General features: G+C 44.8%; 1 protein-coding gene across 8 annotated transcripts in view; it reads right to left on the bottom strand.

Annotated features, from left to right (window-relative positions):
- RPRD2 (regulation of nuclear pre-mRNA domain containing 2) overlaps positions 1–13,422 on the bottom strand; it is a 131,264-nt gene that overhangs the window by 80,329 nt on the left and 37,513 nt on the right. The window lies entirely within an intron of this gene.

Genomic DNA, 13,422 nt, shown 5'->3' with positions numbered 1-13,422 from the left:
ACCAGACAAATTCAGGAGGTAAGATATTCTGCAGGACAATGGGCCAGTCTCATCAACAAATCAATGACATAAAATATACTGAAGAGATTAAGAGACTCCAGGGACATAACAATCTGATGTAGTTAATTTGAAAATTGGGCCCTGGCCGGTTGGCTCAGCGGTAGAGCGTCGGCCTGGCGTGCGGGGGACACGGGTTCGATCCCTGGCCAGGGCACATAGGAGAAGCGCCCATTTGCTTCTCCACCCCCCCCCCCCTCCTTCCTCTCTGTCTCTGTCTTCCCCTCCCGCAGCCAAGGCTCCATTGGAGCAAAGATGGCCCCGGGTGCTGGGGATGGCTCCTTGGCCTCTGCCCCAGGCGCTAGAGTGGCTCTGGTCGAGGCAGAGCGAGGCCCTGGAGGGGCAGAGCATCGCCCCCTGGTGGGCAGAGCATCGCCCCTGGTGGGCGTGCTGGGTGGATCCCGGTCAGGCGCATGCGGAGTCTGACTGTCTCTCCCCGTTTCCAGCTTCAGAAAAATACAAAAAAAAAAAAAATAAAAATTGGATACAGGTTTGGACTAACCAGCTGTAAACCAGTGGTCTCCAACCTTTTGTGGGCCACAGACCGGTTTAATGTCAGAAAATATTATCACAGATCAGCCTTTAGGGTGGGACAGATAAATGTATCATCACATGACTGAGACAAGCGTCAAGAGTGAGTCTTAGACGGATGTAACAGAGGGAATCTGGTCATTTTTTAAAAATAAAACATCGTTCAGACTTAAATATAAATAAAATGGAAATAATGTAAGTTATTTATTCTTTCTCTGCGGACCGGTACCAAATGGCCCACAGACTGGTACCGGTCTGCGGCCCGGGGGTTGGGGACCACTGCTGTAAATGACATTTTTGGATCAACTGAAGAAATATGAATGTGGTCTGAAATTAGATGAAATCACCAATTGAAAAAAGTGATCAGAGAATGATCTCATGTTAGGAAAATAAGTCTGTAAAAGAGATCAGAAAGGATATATAATTTAGTTTGTTGGGGTTTTTTTTGTATTTTTCTGAAGCTGGAAACAGAGAGGCAGCCAGATAGACTCCCGCATGCGCCCAACCGGGATCCACCTGGCATATCCACCAGGGGGCGCCGCCGGGTCGGGACCAGAGTCACTCTAGCGCCTGGGGCAGAGGCCAAGGAGCCATCCCCAGCGCCCAGGCCACCCTTTGCTCCAATGGAGCCTCAGCTGTGGGAGGGGAATAGAGAGACAGAGAGGAAGGAGAGGGGGAGGGGCGGAGAAGCAGATGGGCGCCTCCCCTGTGTGCCCTGGCCAGGAATCGAACCCGGGACCTCTGCACGCCAGGCCGACGCTCCACCACGAGCCAACCGGCCAGAGCCTGTAATTAAGTTTTAATAGTACTGATTTCTATTTTTTTCCCATTTGCTTGCCTATATTCAAAGTTTCTACAACACACACTTGCTGCTTCCATTGTAATAAGTTATTAAGGAAATGTAATTGGACTGTTTTGAAGTAATTTATATTTCAGCCTGGAACTCTTTCTTCTTTGAACTACAAACTCAAATATACAACTGCTAACTCAACATCTCCTCTTAGGTGTCTAATACACAGCTAAGACTCACAAGGTGAAACTCTGATCTCTTCCTCCAAACTATCTCTTCCTAGAGTCTTCTTCTCCATCCAAGCAAATAAATGGCTTTATTTCTAGTGCCTTTTTCAACCAAAAAACCTTGAGTCATCCTTGACTCCTCTCTTTTATAGTCCAACTCACATTGTGAGTTTATATTCAAACTCACAGTGTAAATCTCATTAATACTACCCTTGAAATATACAGACTTAGGAAGTTACAACTGCAGAAAAGGGGAAAGCTAGAATAAACCCTGTGGTGGTGTATTATAATTGAAAGTCTTGGTATGAACTCAGTTATATACAGAAAGCATAGTGATGAATGCGTGTGCACATGTATATTCATGTATGTACCTATGACTATAAATTTCTCAACTGAAAAGACCTAAAAGTAAAAATATCCCAGTATCTAATATCTATGTCTTGGTTTCTAAAAGAAACCAGGACTTCATGGACATATGGTTGATTCCATGCCAGGAAAAAGAGTAAAGAACTTGGAACATGTACTATAAAGTAAAAAAGTGCTCAAAGAATAACAGGCACAACTTTCAAGGCGTTTCAGTGGCCAAACCTATGAAATGCACAAGTGTCAAAATAAATAATAAAATATTAAAAAAACCCTGAATAAAATAGCAATCTATATGTGGAGATGTTTACCCAAACCTATTTACTCTTGTTGATCAATGTCACCCTATTAAATTTAATTTTCTAAATAAATATAAATAAAATAGCAATCCATGAATACATACTGATATAAGTAAATAAATAAATAGGGGGAAGGGAAAGCCCTGCCTTATAATCAAATGACAACTAATAAATCTGTAAGGAATGACAGAATTAAAAAATCAACTTCTGGCAACCATCATAGTAAACATGGACTCAATCAACAATCATCATTGTATACTGAAGCCAATGGCTGCAAGTTAATGCCACTATTTATTTATTTATTTATTTATTTTTCCCCAGAAGTGAGAAGCAGGGTAGAGAGGCAGACATACAGACTCCCACATGCACCCGACCAGGATCTGCCCAGCATGCCCACCAGAGGACGATGCTTGGCCCTTCTGGGGTGTTGCTCCACTGCAATCGGAACCATTCTAGCACCTAAGATGGAGGCCATGGAGCCATTCTCAGTGCCTGGGCCAACTTTGCTCTAATAGAGCCTTGGCTGTGGGAGGGGACGAGAGAAAGAGAGAGGAGAGGGGGAAGGGCGGAGAAGCAGATGGGCGCTTCTCCTGTGTGCCCTGTCAGGGAATCAAACCTAGGACTTCCATATTTTTTTAAATAAGTATAATTTTGATTCATTTCATTTTTTTTATTTATTTTAGTGAGGACAGAGGGAGAGAGAGAGAAGAAGGGGAGGAGCAGGAACTCCCATATGTGCCTTGACCAGGCAAGTTCAGGGTTTCAAACCAGCAACCTCAGCAATCTAGGTCAATGCTTTATCCACTGTGCCACCACAGGTCAGGTATGTTCTATATTCTTAAAAAGTGTGAATATAAGTGGACACTGAAATATTTAAACCTTACGAGGGAAAGGATTTTTGTCAGTTTTGTTTACAGTTGAATTCTCAGCAACTAGGACCATGCCCAACACATGGCTGGCTTTTGTAATTATTTTTTGAATGAATAAATTAAAAGGAAAAAATAGGAGGAAAATACAAGGGGAAAAAAAGGAATGAAGAATAATTAGTAGTTTTCTATTTAATTGGGTTAATAATCCCGTAAGGCAGCTGGTTTCTATGTAACTATACAGGAAAGAAAGGGACTAGACTTCATCTGAGGGGTAGTTAGGTATTCTAGGGGCTGTTGCAGAAGTTAACCTTGATAGAAAGTCAGTATTCTCACAACAGCAATTCCTCAACAAGAAACTAAGTATTTAACCCTTTTTTTAAATCATTATGAAGGAGGAAGAGACTGCCTATAGGAAAAGAAGCACAACTGATTTAAGCTTAAGTATCTTTAAAATAAAACTTCACCTGCTTGCAGAAAGTTTAGATAATTTTTAACTTGAATTATCATTAATATTTTATGTCTGCCCTGCCTGCCTGTCTCTTGCTTTAAAAAAAAAATGTTTTACAGGTTTGGAATCTTTTTTTTCTTTACATTGACATTGTCTACCTGTGAATTGCTTACGTTTCCTTTGAATTCCCAGACCCCTGCCTCTTCTCCTTTGTCCAAAATGGCATAGTAAAATAAAACTCAACTATCTAATCATCTTTGGGTCTCATATTCTTATGGCATCCCCACATGTACATCCGTAATAAGTTCTGAACATTTTCTCCTGTTAAAAAAACACACAACTAAATAAATAAATAAAATAAAATCACCCCTGGCTCTGGCCGGTTGGCTCAGCGGTAGAGCGTCGGCCTGGCGTGCGGGGGACCCGGGTTCGATTCCCGGCCAGGGCACATAGGAGAAGCGCCCATTTGCTTCTCCACCCCCACCCCCTCCTTCCTCTCTGTCTCTATCTTCCCCTCCCGCAGCCAAGGCTCCATTGGAGCAAGGATGGCCCGGGCACTGGGGATGGCTCCTTGGCCTCTGCCCCAGGCACTAGAGTGGCTCTGGTCGTGGCAGAGCGACGCCCCGGAGGGGCAGAGCATCACCCCTGGTGGGCGTGCCGGGTGGATACCGGTCGAGCGCATGCGGGAGTCTGTCTGACTGTCTCTCCCCGTTTCCAGCTTCAGAAGAATACAAAAGAAAAAAAATAAAATAAAAATAAAAAATAAATAAAATCACCCCTATCCAGGCCTCAACTTCCCCCATGCTTCAAATTATCTGCTTCTCTCTCTGCTATCAATTACTCCCAAATATTTTTGGTCCCTTAGATGCAATGATCTAAGTCATGAAGGAGAAGGACTCTTTTACTCCCATTCCTTGTTAACGAAGTCCATCTTCTGTGAATTTACATTAGTCTTTTGTTGTGTGTGTGACAGACAGAGAGACAGAGAGAGAGAGAGACAGATAGAGACAGGGACAGACAGAGACAGACAGGAAGGGAGAGAGACGAGAAGCATCAATTCTTCATTGCGGCTCCTTAGTTGTTCATTGATTGCTTTTTCATATGTGCCTTGATTAGGGGGCTACAACAGACCAAGTGACCCCTTGCCCAAGCCAGCAACCTTGGGTTCAAGCTGATGAGCTGTGCTCAAACCAGATGAGCCCATATTCAAGCTGGTGACCTCGGGGTTTCAAACCTGGGTCCTCTATGTCCCAGTATGATGCTCTATCCACTGTGCCACTGCCTGGTCAGGCTACATTACAGAGTCTTAAACAACCTTCACCACAGCTCTTTTGTTACCTTTACTTTAGTTTACCCTTATTTCACCAATATAAAAATGTTGGTGAAAAGAGGGATATCAAATAAATAATATAATCTGTCCCCCTAAGGTGCTAAGGAGAGTCCCATCTCAGATCCACCGTCCAGAGTTCTCGTTCCTTTCAAAGGATGGGATAGCAGAAAGAAAATGGAAATTGGACCCACACCAACATTAGTTCAAATTCTACCTCAACAACTAACTGGGTCATGACCTTGGGTAAAATTATGTCAGCAAGCCTTAATTTCCATATCTTTAAATAAATATAAATAATATATTCTGTTTGTAGTACCTCTGACAGAGTGTTGGGCAGATAAAATGTATTATGCTCACTTTGTTAAAGATAACAGGAGGAGGCAGTCGCTCAGGTGATATTAATGTGTGTTGGGGTGGGCTAAAGGCAGGCAGAATCCTTGTAGCCTGGGGCTTGGTTTTGGGATTAAGCCTTTCCTACCCTTTTTGATGTGGGGTGGTGCAATCCAATCATGCCTCAGAAGGTGACTTTGGGTTGGAGACTTCCCTACTTTGTATATTGGATTAAAGGTTGTGAAGCTACACTATAAAATGGGGGCAAAATGGGACTTGGCTCTGGGTTCCTGAGGTTAGCATGAGAGAGCAGAGAGAATAGAGCCAGCAGCGGGAGGAGGCCATGTGGAGAAGGCCAGGAAAAGCAGCCAAGATGGCGGAGTGCTGAGTGAGATGCCAGTTTGTACAGAGTTTGTATCTGGGATAAGGAAAGAGATGGGGAACTGAGGAGAAGGCTGGTGAGCTAGAAACCTTTGATTCTAGGAAACTCGGATAAGTCAGTGGCTTTGTGAGCACTGAGTGTGACTGGGTTTTGGAGCCCAGTGTGTATTTTTACTTGCCCGCCGGGTGCAAGGTAGGATTAAAGGCTATGGCCCATCAGTTTTTGGCTCCGCTGTTTCTTTACCGACTGTCCGAATCCAATGCGAACCTGCATAGGCCAGAAGGCTGCTGTGATGGTGGCCCTGGCCGTGGCTGCTGGCTTTACACAGAGCAAGTCAAATATTTCACTGATAGTTGTTTTCTTCCAGTGTTCTTTCCTTCTACATTAGTATATGACAGGTGAGTCTAAGAAGTGAATGCCATCTATTTAAACCAGTAATCTAAATTAAGATACATACGACAATAGTTTCTTCCTTTTTAACTTTGGCCTCTGAAAATGGAGAGGAAAAAAAGGCTTTATGATTCTTAGTTCTTCCAGTGTCAGAACTGCCTTGCTCTGTTCTCCTTCCTAACATCTAGAAGGTCTGTGAAACATCTAAGCTGCCAAAAAATCAGAGGCCCAATCACTTGAGAACTCTGGTCTTCAAAGAACTCTTAAACTTCAAGCCAACTGTTTCTTTTCACCTGACCTCAGAAAATGGTCTGCCTACAATAACATTAAGTACAGAGGTTTACATTAGTGATTTAATTGCTTATACATAACTATGCACATATCATTTAATCAGCAAAATGTTTTTAAAAGTTGATTATAACCAAAACTCTGGGATGTTTTTGTTGTTGTTGTTGTTGTTTTGTTTTTTTCCCCTGAAGCTGGAAACGGGGAGGCAGTCAGACAGACTCCCGCATGCGCCCAACCAGGATCCACCTGGCATGCCCACCAGGGGGCGATGCTCTGCCCATCCGGGGCGTCGCTCTGTCACGACCAGAGCCACTCTAGCGCCTGGGGCAGAGGCCAAGGAGCCATCCCCAGCACCCGGGCCATCTTTTGCTCCAATGGAGCCTCGGCTGTGGGAGCGGAAGAGAGAGACAGAGAGGAAGGAGAGGGGGAGGGATGGAGAAGCAGATGGGCGCTTCTCCTGTGTGCCCTGGACGGGAATCGAACCCGGGACTTCTGCACGCCAGGCCGACACTCTACCACCGAGCCAACCGGCCAGGGCCTTTTTGTTGTTTTTTTTTTTTTGGTTTTGTTTTTTTGGTGGGTCATCATCTTTAATCCTAGCTTGCACCCGGCGGGCAAGTAAAAACACACACTGGACTCCAAAACCCACTCACATTCAGTGCTCACAAAGCTACTGACTTATCAGAGTTTCCTAGAATCAAAGGTCTCTAGCTCACCAGACTTATTCACCTCTGTTCCCCATTTTCTTCCTTCTCCCTGCACAAACTCTGCACAAACTGGCCTCTCACTCAACACTCCGCCATCTTGGCTGCTTCTCCTGGCCTCCTCCACGTGGCCTTACTCTGCTCTCTAACCGGCTCTCTGCTCTAATGCTAATCTCAGGAACTGAGAGAGCAAGCTCCAAGTCTGCCCCCATTTTATAGTGTAGAAATCAAAACCTTTAATCCAATATACAAAATAGGGAAGTTTCTAATACAAAATCACTTATCAGAGACATGATGTGATTGTACTACCCCACATCAAAAAGGGTGGGAAAGGCTTAATCCCAAAAAACCAAGCCCCAGGCTACAAGGATTCTGCCTGCCCACAGCCCGCCCCCAACACACATTAATATCACCTGGGTGACAGCCTCCACCTGGGCAGCGCCATCTTTAACAAAGTGAGCATAATATATTTTATCTGCCCAACAATCCACCCCTATGCTCACTTTACTACCCACAATCTAAACCACCAGCATCCCTGTGCAAGAAAATTAGGCACATTACACAAATTATAACAGTACAAATCATACAGTTTCTACAATCACAAAGGTACACTTCACCAGTATCTGAGCACTTTGCCAAAAGCGCAAAATGTCCTCAGCCTATGGGAAAAGCTTCCCGGGGCAGGGGAGTGCTTCCAGCGAAGCCACCTCCCACCCCTATCAGGGTATTTCACATTGTCCAAAATCCGTAAATCCATCCAACAAAGGAGCCAATGCCCACTCTGGTGGTAGTCCAGGAAATCAGTCCACGCACATGGGGCATCAGCCACCCTCCTCATCCCTGCCATCCTGGCAGGTCTTACACTGTCCCAAAGAGGAGCACGTGGCAATGGCAGACAGCATTTCCATCTCTGCTCTGGCGAGCATGATGGCGTTCAGCCCTGTGTCCCAAAATCGCAGACCTACCAGGGCCGTAGTAGGTGCTGCTTCCAGCTGGGCTTTCACCTAGAGACTGCGGATTACAACTCCAGCCCGATTCTCCTCATCCTCCAAAGAGGAACTGAAAACACCAGCTCCGGCTGCCGGGCTGGAGCCCCGGCCTCAGCCTCAGCCTCAGCCTCAGCCTCAGCCTCAGCCCTGGCCTCCTGCCGCTGCTGGCTCTCCACAACATCCAGGGCAATCTGCAACTCATGAACCTGTGATTCCTCCTCCAGTAGCTGCTCCATTACCAGGTGAATCTCGCAAACCTGGTCAACCTCCTCCTCCAGCACTTCCTCCAGCTCCAGGGTCAGCACCTGTTTCTGCCACTTTTGCTCCAGCTCCTTCCACTGCTCGGTTTGCAGGTCCCAGGCAGCCTCTTCCACAGAGCTCTCAGTTTCCTCACGCATGGCTGTAAAAGTCAGCCAGCCTATGATCCCCAAAAGAACAGCCATGAGGAACCATAACAGCAGCCAGTCCTCTACTCCACCGCTCAAAGGTGGTGGTAGCTCCTTGCCGATCTGTATCGAATCCTGCCACAGACTACACCAAATGTAAAGCCAGTAGCCACGACCACCATCACAGTCGCCTGGCCCATGCAGGTTCGCATTGGATTCAGACAGTCGGTAAAGAAATAACGGAGCCAAAAACTGGTGGGCCATTATCTTTAATCCTAGCTTGCACCCGGCGGGCAAGTAAAAACACACACTGGGCTCCAAAACCCTCTCACATTCAGTGCTCACAAAACTACTGACTTATTTGAGTTTCCTAGCATCAAAGGTCTCTAGCTCACCAGACTTATTCACCTCTGTTCCCCATCTCCTTCCTTCTCCCTGCACAAACTCTATAACCAAAACTCTGTTCATACATAATACAAAGCCAAGCTATTTCACTAATGGATTTGAAAAAAACTGCTCATACTATTCCTTCCATTTAAAATCACCTTCCTCTTCTCATTTATTGAAACTCTTATCTCATAATCCAAGTCTTTTCCTTGGCTAGATTGAAAACTCTTTAAAAACAAATTTAGTCCTTGCCAGATAGAGTAGTATCCTAAAGTGCAGAGGTTGCCAGTTCGATCCCCAGTCAGGGAACATACGAGAACAGATCCATGTTCCTCTCTGTCCCTGTTCTCTCTCTCTCTTCCCCTCTTGCAGCCAGTGGCTCGACTGGTTCGAGTGTTGGCCCCAGGCACTAAGAATAGCTCAGTTGGTCCAAACATCAGCCTCAGGTGCTGAGGACAGTTCAGCTGGTCCAAGCCATCAGCCCCAAAGGGGATCCTGCTCTGAGCACATGTGGGAGTCTGTCTCACCATCTCCCTTCTCTCACTTAAAAAACAATTTTTTTATTAAAAAATAAGATTTAAATGTTTCATTTCTTGTCTATGTTTCATGGTGCTGACTATGAATCAACTTTCTGATATTTTGTTGACTGTCTGCCGACCTTGGTCTACCTTGAAGCCAAAAATGACTGATTATTCCTTTTATCTTCAATAAGTATTAGCAGAAGACAACTATTTATTATTTACATCCATAAAAGGAAAATATTAGAGTGGCTGGTTCAAACAAATTAATTCCCAAAACATTTCCATTGAACATTTAGAATTTATCATACTGCCTGACCAGGCAGTGGCGCAGTGGATAGAGCGTCGGACTGGGATGTGGAGGACCCAGGTTCGAGACCCTGAGGTCGCCAGCTTGAGCGCAGGCTCATCTGGTTTAAGCAAAGCTCACCAGCTTGAACCCAAGGGGTTACTCGGTCTGCTGTAGCCCACTGTCAAGGCACATATGAGAAAGCAATCAATGAACAACTAAGGTGTTGCAACGAAAAACTAATGATAGATGCTTCTCATCTCTCTCTGTTTCTGTTTGTCCCTCTCTCTGACTCTCTCTGTCTCTGGAAGAAAAAAAAAAGGTAAGAATATATCATACTGATTCTTTTTTTCCTTTATTTTAGTAAGAGGAGGAGAGGCAGACAGACTCCCACACGTGCCACGACCAGAATTCACCCAGCGAGCCCATCAGGGGCCATGCTCTGCCCATCTGTGGCTATTGCTCAGATGCTCAGCAATGGAGCCATGTTTCTTAGCGCCTGAGGCAGAGGCCACGAGCCATCCTCAGTGCCCAAGGCCAATTCAATAGAACCAATCTAGCCATGGCTGCAGAAGGAGAAGAGAGAGAGAAGAGAGAGAGAGAGAGAGAGAGAGAGAGAGAGAGAGAGAGAGAGAAGGAGGGGGAGTGGAGAAGCAGATGGGCGCTTCTTCTGTGTGCCCTGACTGGGAATCAAACCCGGGACATCTACATGCCACGCCGACGCTCTACCACTGAGCCAACCAGCCAAGGTCTGATTCTTTAAACAAATTTACCTTGGTAATTATATGATTAAACTTTTATCTCTCCACACCTTTTACTTCTCTAATGCCTGACTTCTGGTGGCGCAGTGAATAAAGCATCAACCTGGAATGCTGAGGACCGGTTCAAAACCCTAGGCTTGCCTGGTCAAAAAACATATGGGAGTTGATGCTTCCTGCTCCTCTCCTCCTTCTCTCTTTCTCACTTTCTCCTCTCTCTCTAAAAATGAATAAATAAATCTAAAAAAAAATTATAATCTAATGGGTAAGAGAGATGCTACAAAAAGAAAGAATAACTTGTAAGAAAACAATTATTAACCAGGGTACCATTTGACATTGCAACATAATTGCCACCACCAACAATGCATATCTGAAACCAGGAGTTGTAAATTTATACATTTACAAAAAAAACTTAGAAGAATTAATTTCCAGAAAACTTATATAATGTCAGCTGATCAGCTGTCACAGTTGGATACTGTGCCCTGACATTTTTCTCAATCTAAGTAAAGAAAAATTTCCAATGCCTGACCAGGCAGTGGTGCAGTGGGTAGAGTGTTGGCCTGGGACACTCAGAATCCAGGTTAAAAACCCTGAGGTCACCAGCTTGAGTGTGGGATCATAGACATGACCCCATGATTGCTGGCTTCAGCAAGGGGTCTCTGGCTCAGATGGAGCACCCTGATCAAGCGACATATGAGAAAGCAATCAGTGGCCTGACCTGTGGTGGCACAGTGGATAAAGCGTCGACCTGGAAATGCTGAGGTCGCCGGTTCAAAACCCTGGGCTTGCCTGGTCAAGGCACATATGGGAGTTGATGCTTCCAGCTCCTCCCCCCTTCTCTCTCTCTCTCTCTCTCCTTCCCTCTCCTCTCTAAAATGAATAAATAAAAATAAAAAAAAATTGGAAAAAAAAAAAAAGAAAGCAATCAGTGAACAATTAATGTGCTGCAACAAAGAACTGATGCTTCTACCTTTCCCTCTTCCTGCCTGTCTGCCAGGCAGTATAGGATGGTCTGGTGCAGTAGTTCCCAAATTCTGGCCTTGTCCTGTGATGAAATTTCTACCAGTTTGCAGAGAATGAAAAAAAAATAAGGACACAGTAGCTTATGTCCTTATGTTTTCTAAAATAGAACATATCTACATTAAGGAATTATTCTTTATTATTGTCTTATTGTCTTCCTGCTTTTCTAATAATTAAAATGTCTGTGTGTGTGTGTGTGTGTGTGTGTGTGTGTGTGTGTGTGTGTGTGTGTGACAGAGACAGAGGGAAGGGCAGAGAGAAACAGAGAGAGACAGGAAGAGAGAGAGAGATGAGAAGTATCAATTCTTCATTGTGGCTCCTTAGTTGTTCATTGATTGCTTTCTCATATGTGCCTTGACCAGGGGGCTACAGTAGAGCGAGTGACCCCTTGCTCAAGCCAGCAACCTTGGACTCAAGCCGGTGAGTCTTCTCAAACCAGATGAGCCCGCGCTCAAGCCGGCAACCTCAGGGTTTTGAACCTGGGTCCTCCACATCCCAGTCCGACACTCTAACCATTGAGTCACTGCCTGGTTAGGCTAATAATTAAAATATCTTTATGAAATTACAGCAATGGCCCAGGGCAGCTGGCTCAATGGTAGAGCGTAAGCCCAGTGTATGGATGTCCCAGGTTCGATTCCTGGTTAGGGCACATAGGAGAAGCATGGATCTGCTTCCCCACCGCTCTCCCTCTCACTTCTCTCTCTCTCTTCCTCTCCTGCAGCCATGGCTTGAGAGTGAATTAGCCTTGGGCACTGAGGATGACTCCATGGTCTCCACCTCAGACACTAAGAACCCAGTTGCTGAGCAATGGAGCAACACCCCAGATGGGCAGAGCACTGCCCCTTCGTGGGCTTGCCAGGTGGGTCCCTGTCGGGGTACATGTGGGAGTCTGTCTCTGCCTCCCCTCTTCTTATTGAATTAAAAAAAGAAAAGAAAAAAAAGATAGTTACAAGTTTAATATTGTTTTTCATTTTCTTTTTTTTTAATTAATTAATTTATTCATTTTTAGAGAGGAGAGAGAGACAGATAGGGAGAAAGAGGAGAGAGAGACAGAGAGAGAGAAGGGGGGAGGAGCTGGAAGCATCAACTCCCATATGTGCCTTGACCAGGCAAGCCCAGGGTTTTGAACCGGTGACCTCAGCATTTCCAGGTCGATGCTTTATCCACTGCGCCACCACAGGTCAGGCCTTCTTTTTTTTTTTTTTGTATTTTTCTGAAGTGAGAAGCGGGGAGGCAGAGGGGGAGGCAGAGAGGCAGACTTCCGCATGCAACGTCCCAGCACAGAAGCCCCCCCCCCCCCAGACAAAAGGGCCTCTTTAAGCCCAATGCCTCAGAGAAGTCTGGTATCTAGAAGAGAGGCAAGACCTAGCATTGGCCAGAAGTAGCTCTGAGACAACATCTCAGTCAAGTTAGAGAGCAGAAGGCAGACAGCAGGCAATGACAAGCAGTGAGAACCAGTTGGGTTCAGAACGGGTCACCCCAAGATGTCCCTCTGTTGCATGCAGATTGTTTTGAGCTAAAGGCAACACTAGCCACAAGCTCAAGAAACTTTTAACTCCTCTCTTAACTATCTAAAGAACTTTATTTATTTATTTAGTAACATGTGTATATATTAAATTTGGTTATTTTCTCTCACCAGAAAAAAAAATTTAAAGAATAGAACAAACACATTGAGTAAAAAGAATGTAATTATATATATAAGCATCTCGTATATAATACAATGCAACATTATTCAGTCTTAAAAAAGAAATTCTAACACATACCATAATATAGATGAACCTTGAAGAGACATATGGTAAATGAAATAAGCCAGGCACAGAAGGACAATATTATATGATTCAACTTATATTCAATACCTACAGTAGTCAAATTAATAAAGACAAAAAGAATGGTGGTTGCTAGGAACTGGGGAATGAGAGGAATGGGCAGTTATTGTTTAACAGTACCGACTTTCTGTTTAGGAAAATGAAGAGTACTGGAGACAGATGGTGGTGATGGTTGCACAACTATGTTCATGTACACAAGAAATTGTTAATAATGAGACTGGGAATAGAGAGAAAAAAGATG

Source organism: Saccopteryx leptura, chromosome 3 (genome assembly GCF_036850995.1).
Source record: "Saccopteryx leptura isolate mSacLep1 chromosome 3, mSacLep1_pri_phased_curated, whole genome shotgun sequence".
Classification (NCBI taxonomy): Eukaryota; Metazoa; Chordata; class Mammalia; order Chiroptera; family Emballonuridae; genus Saccopteryx; species Saccopteryx leptura.
This window is presented reverse-complemented; position numbering and strand designations above follow the sequence as displayed.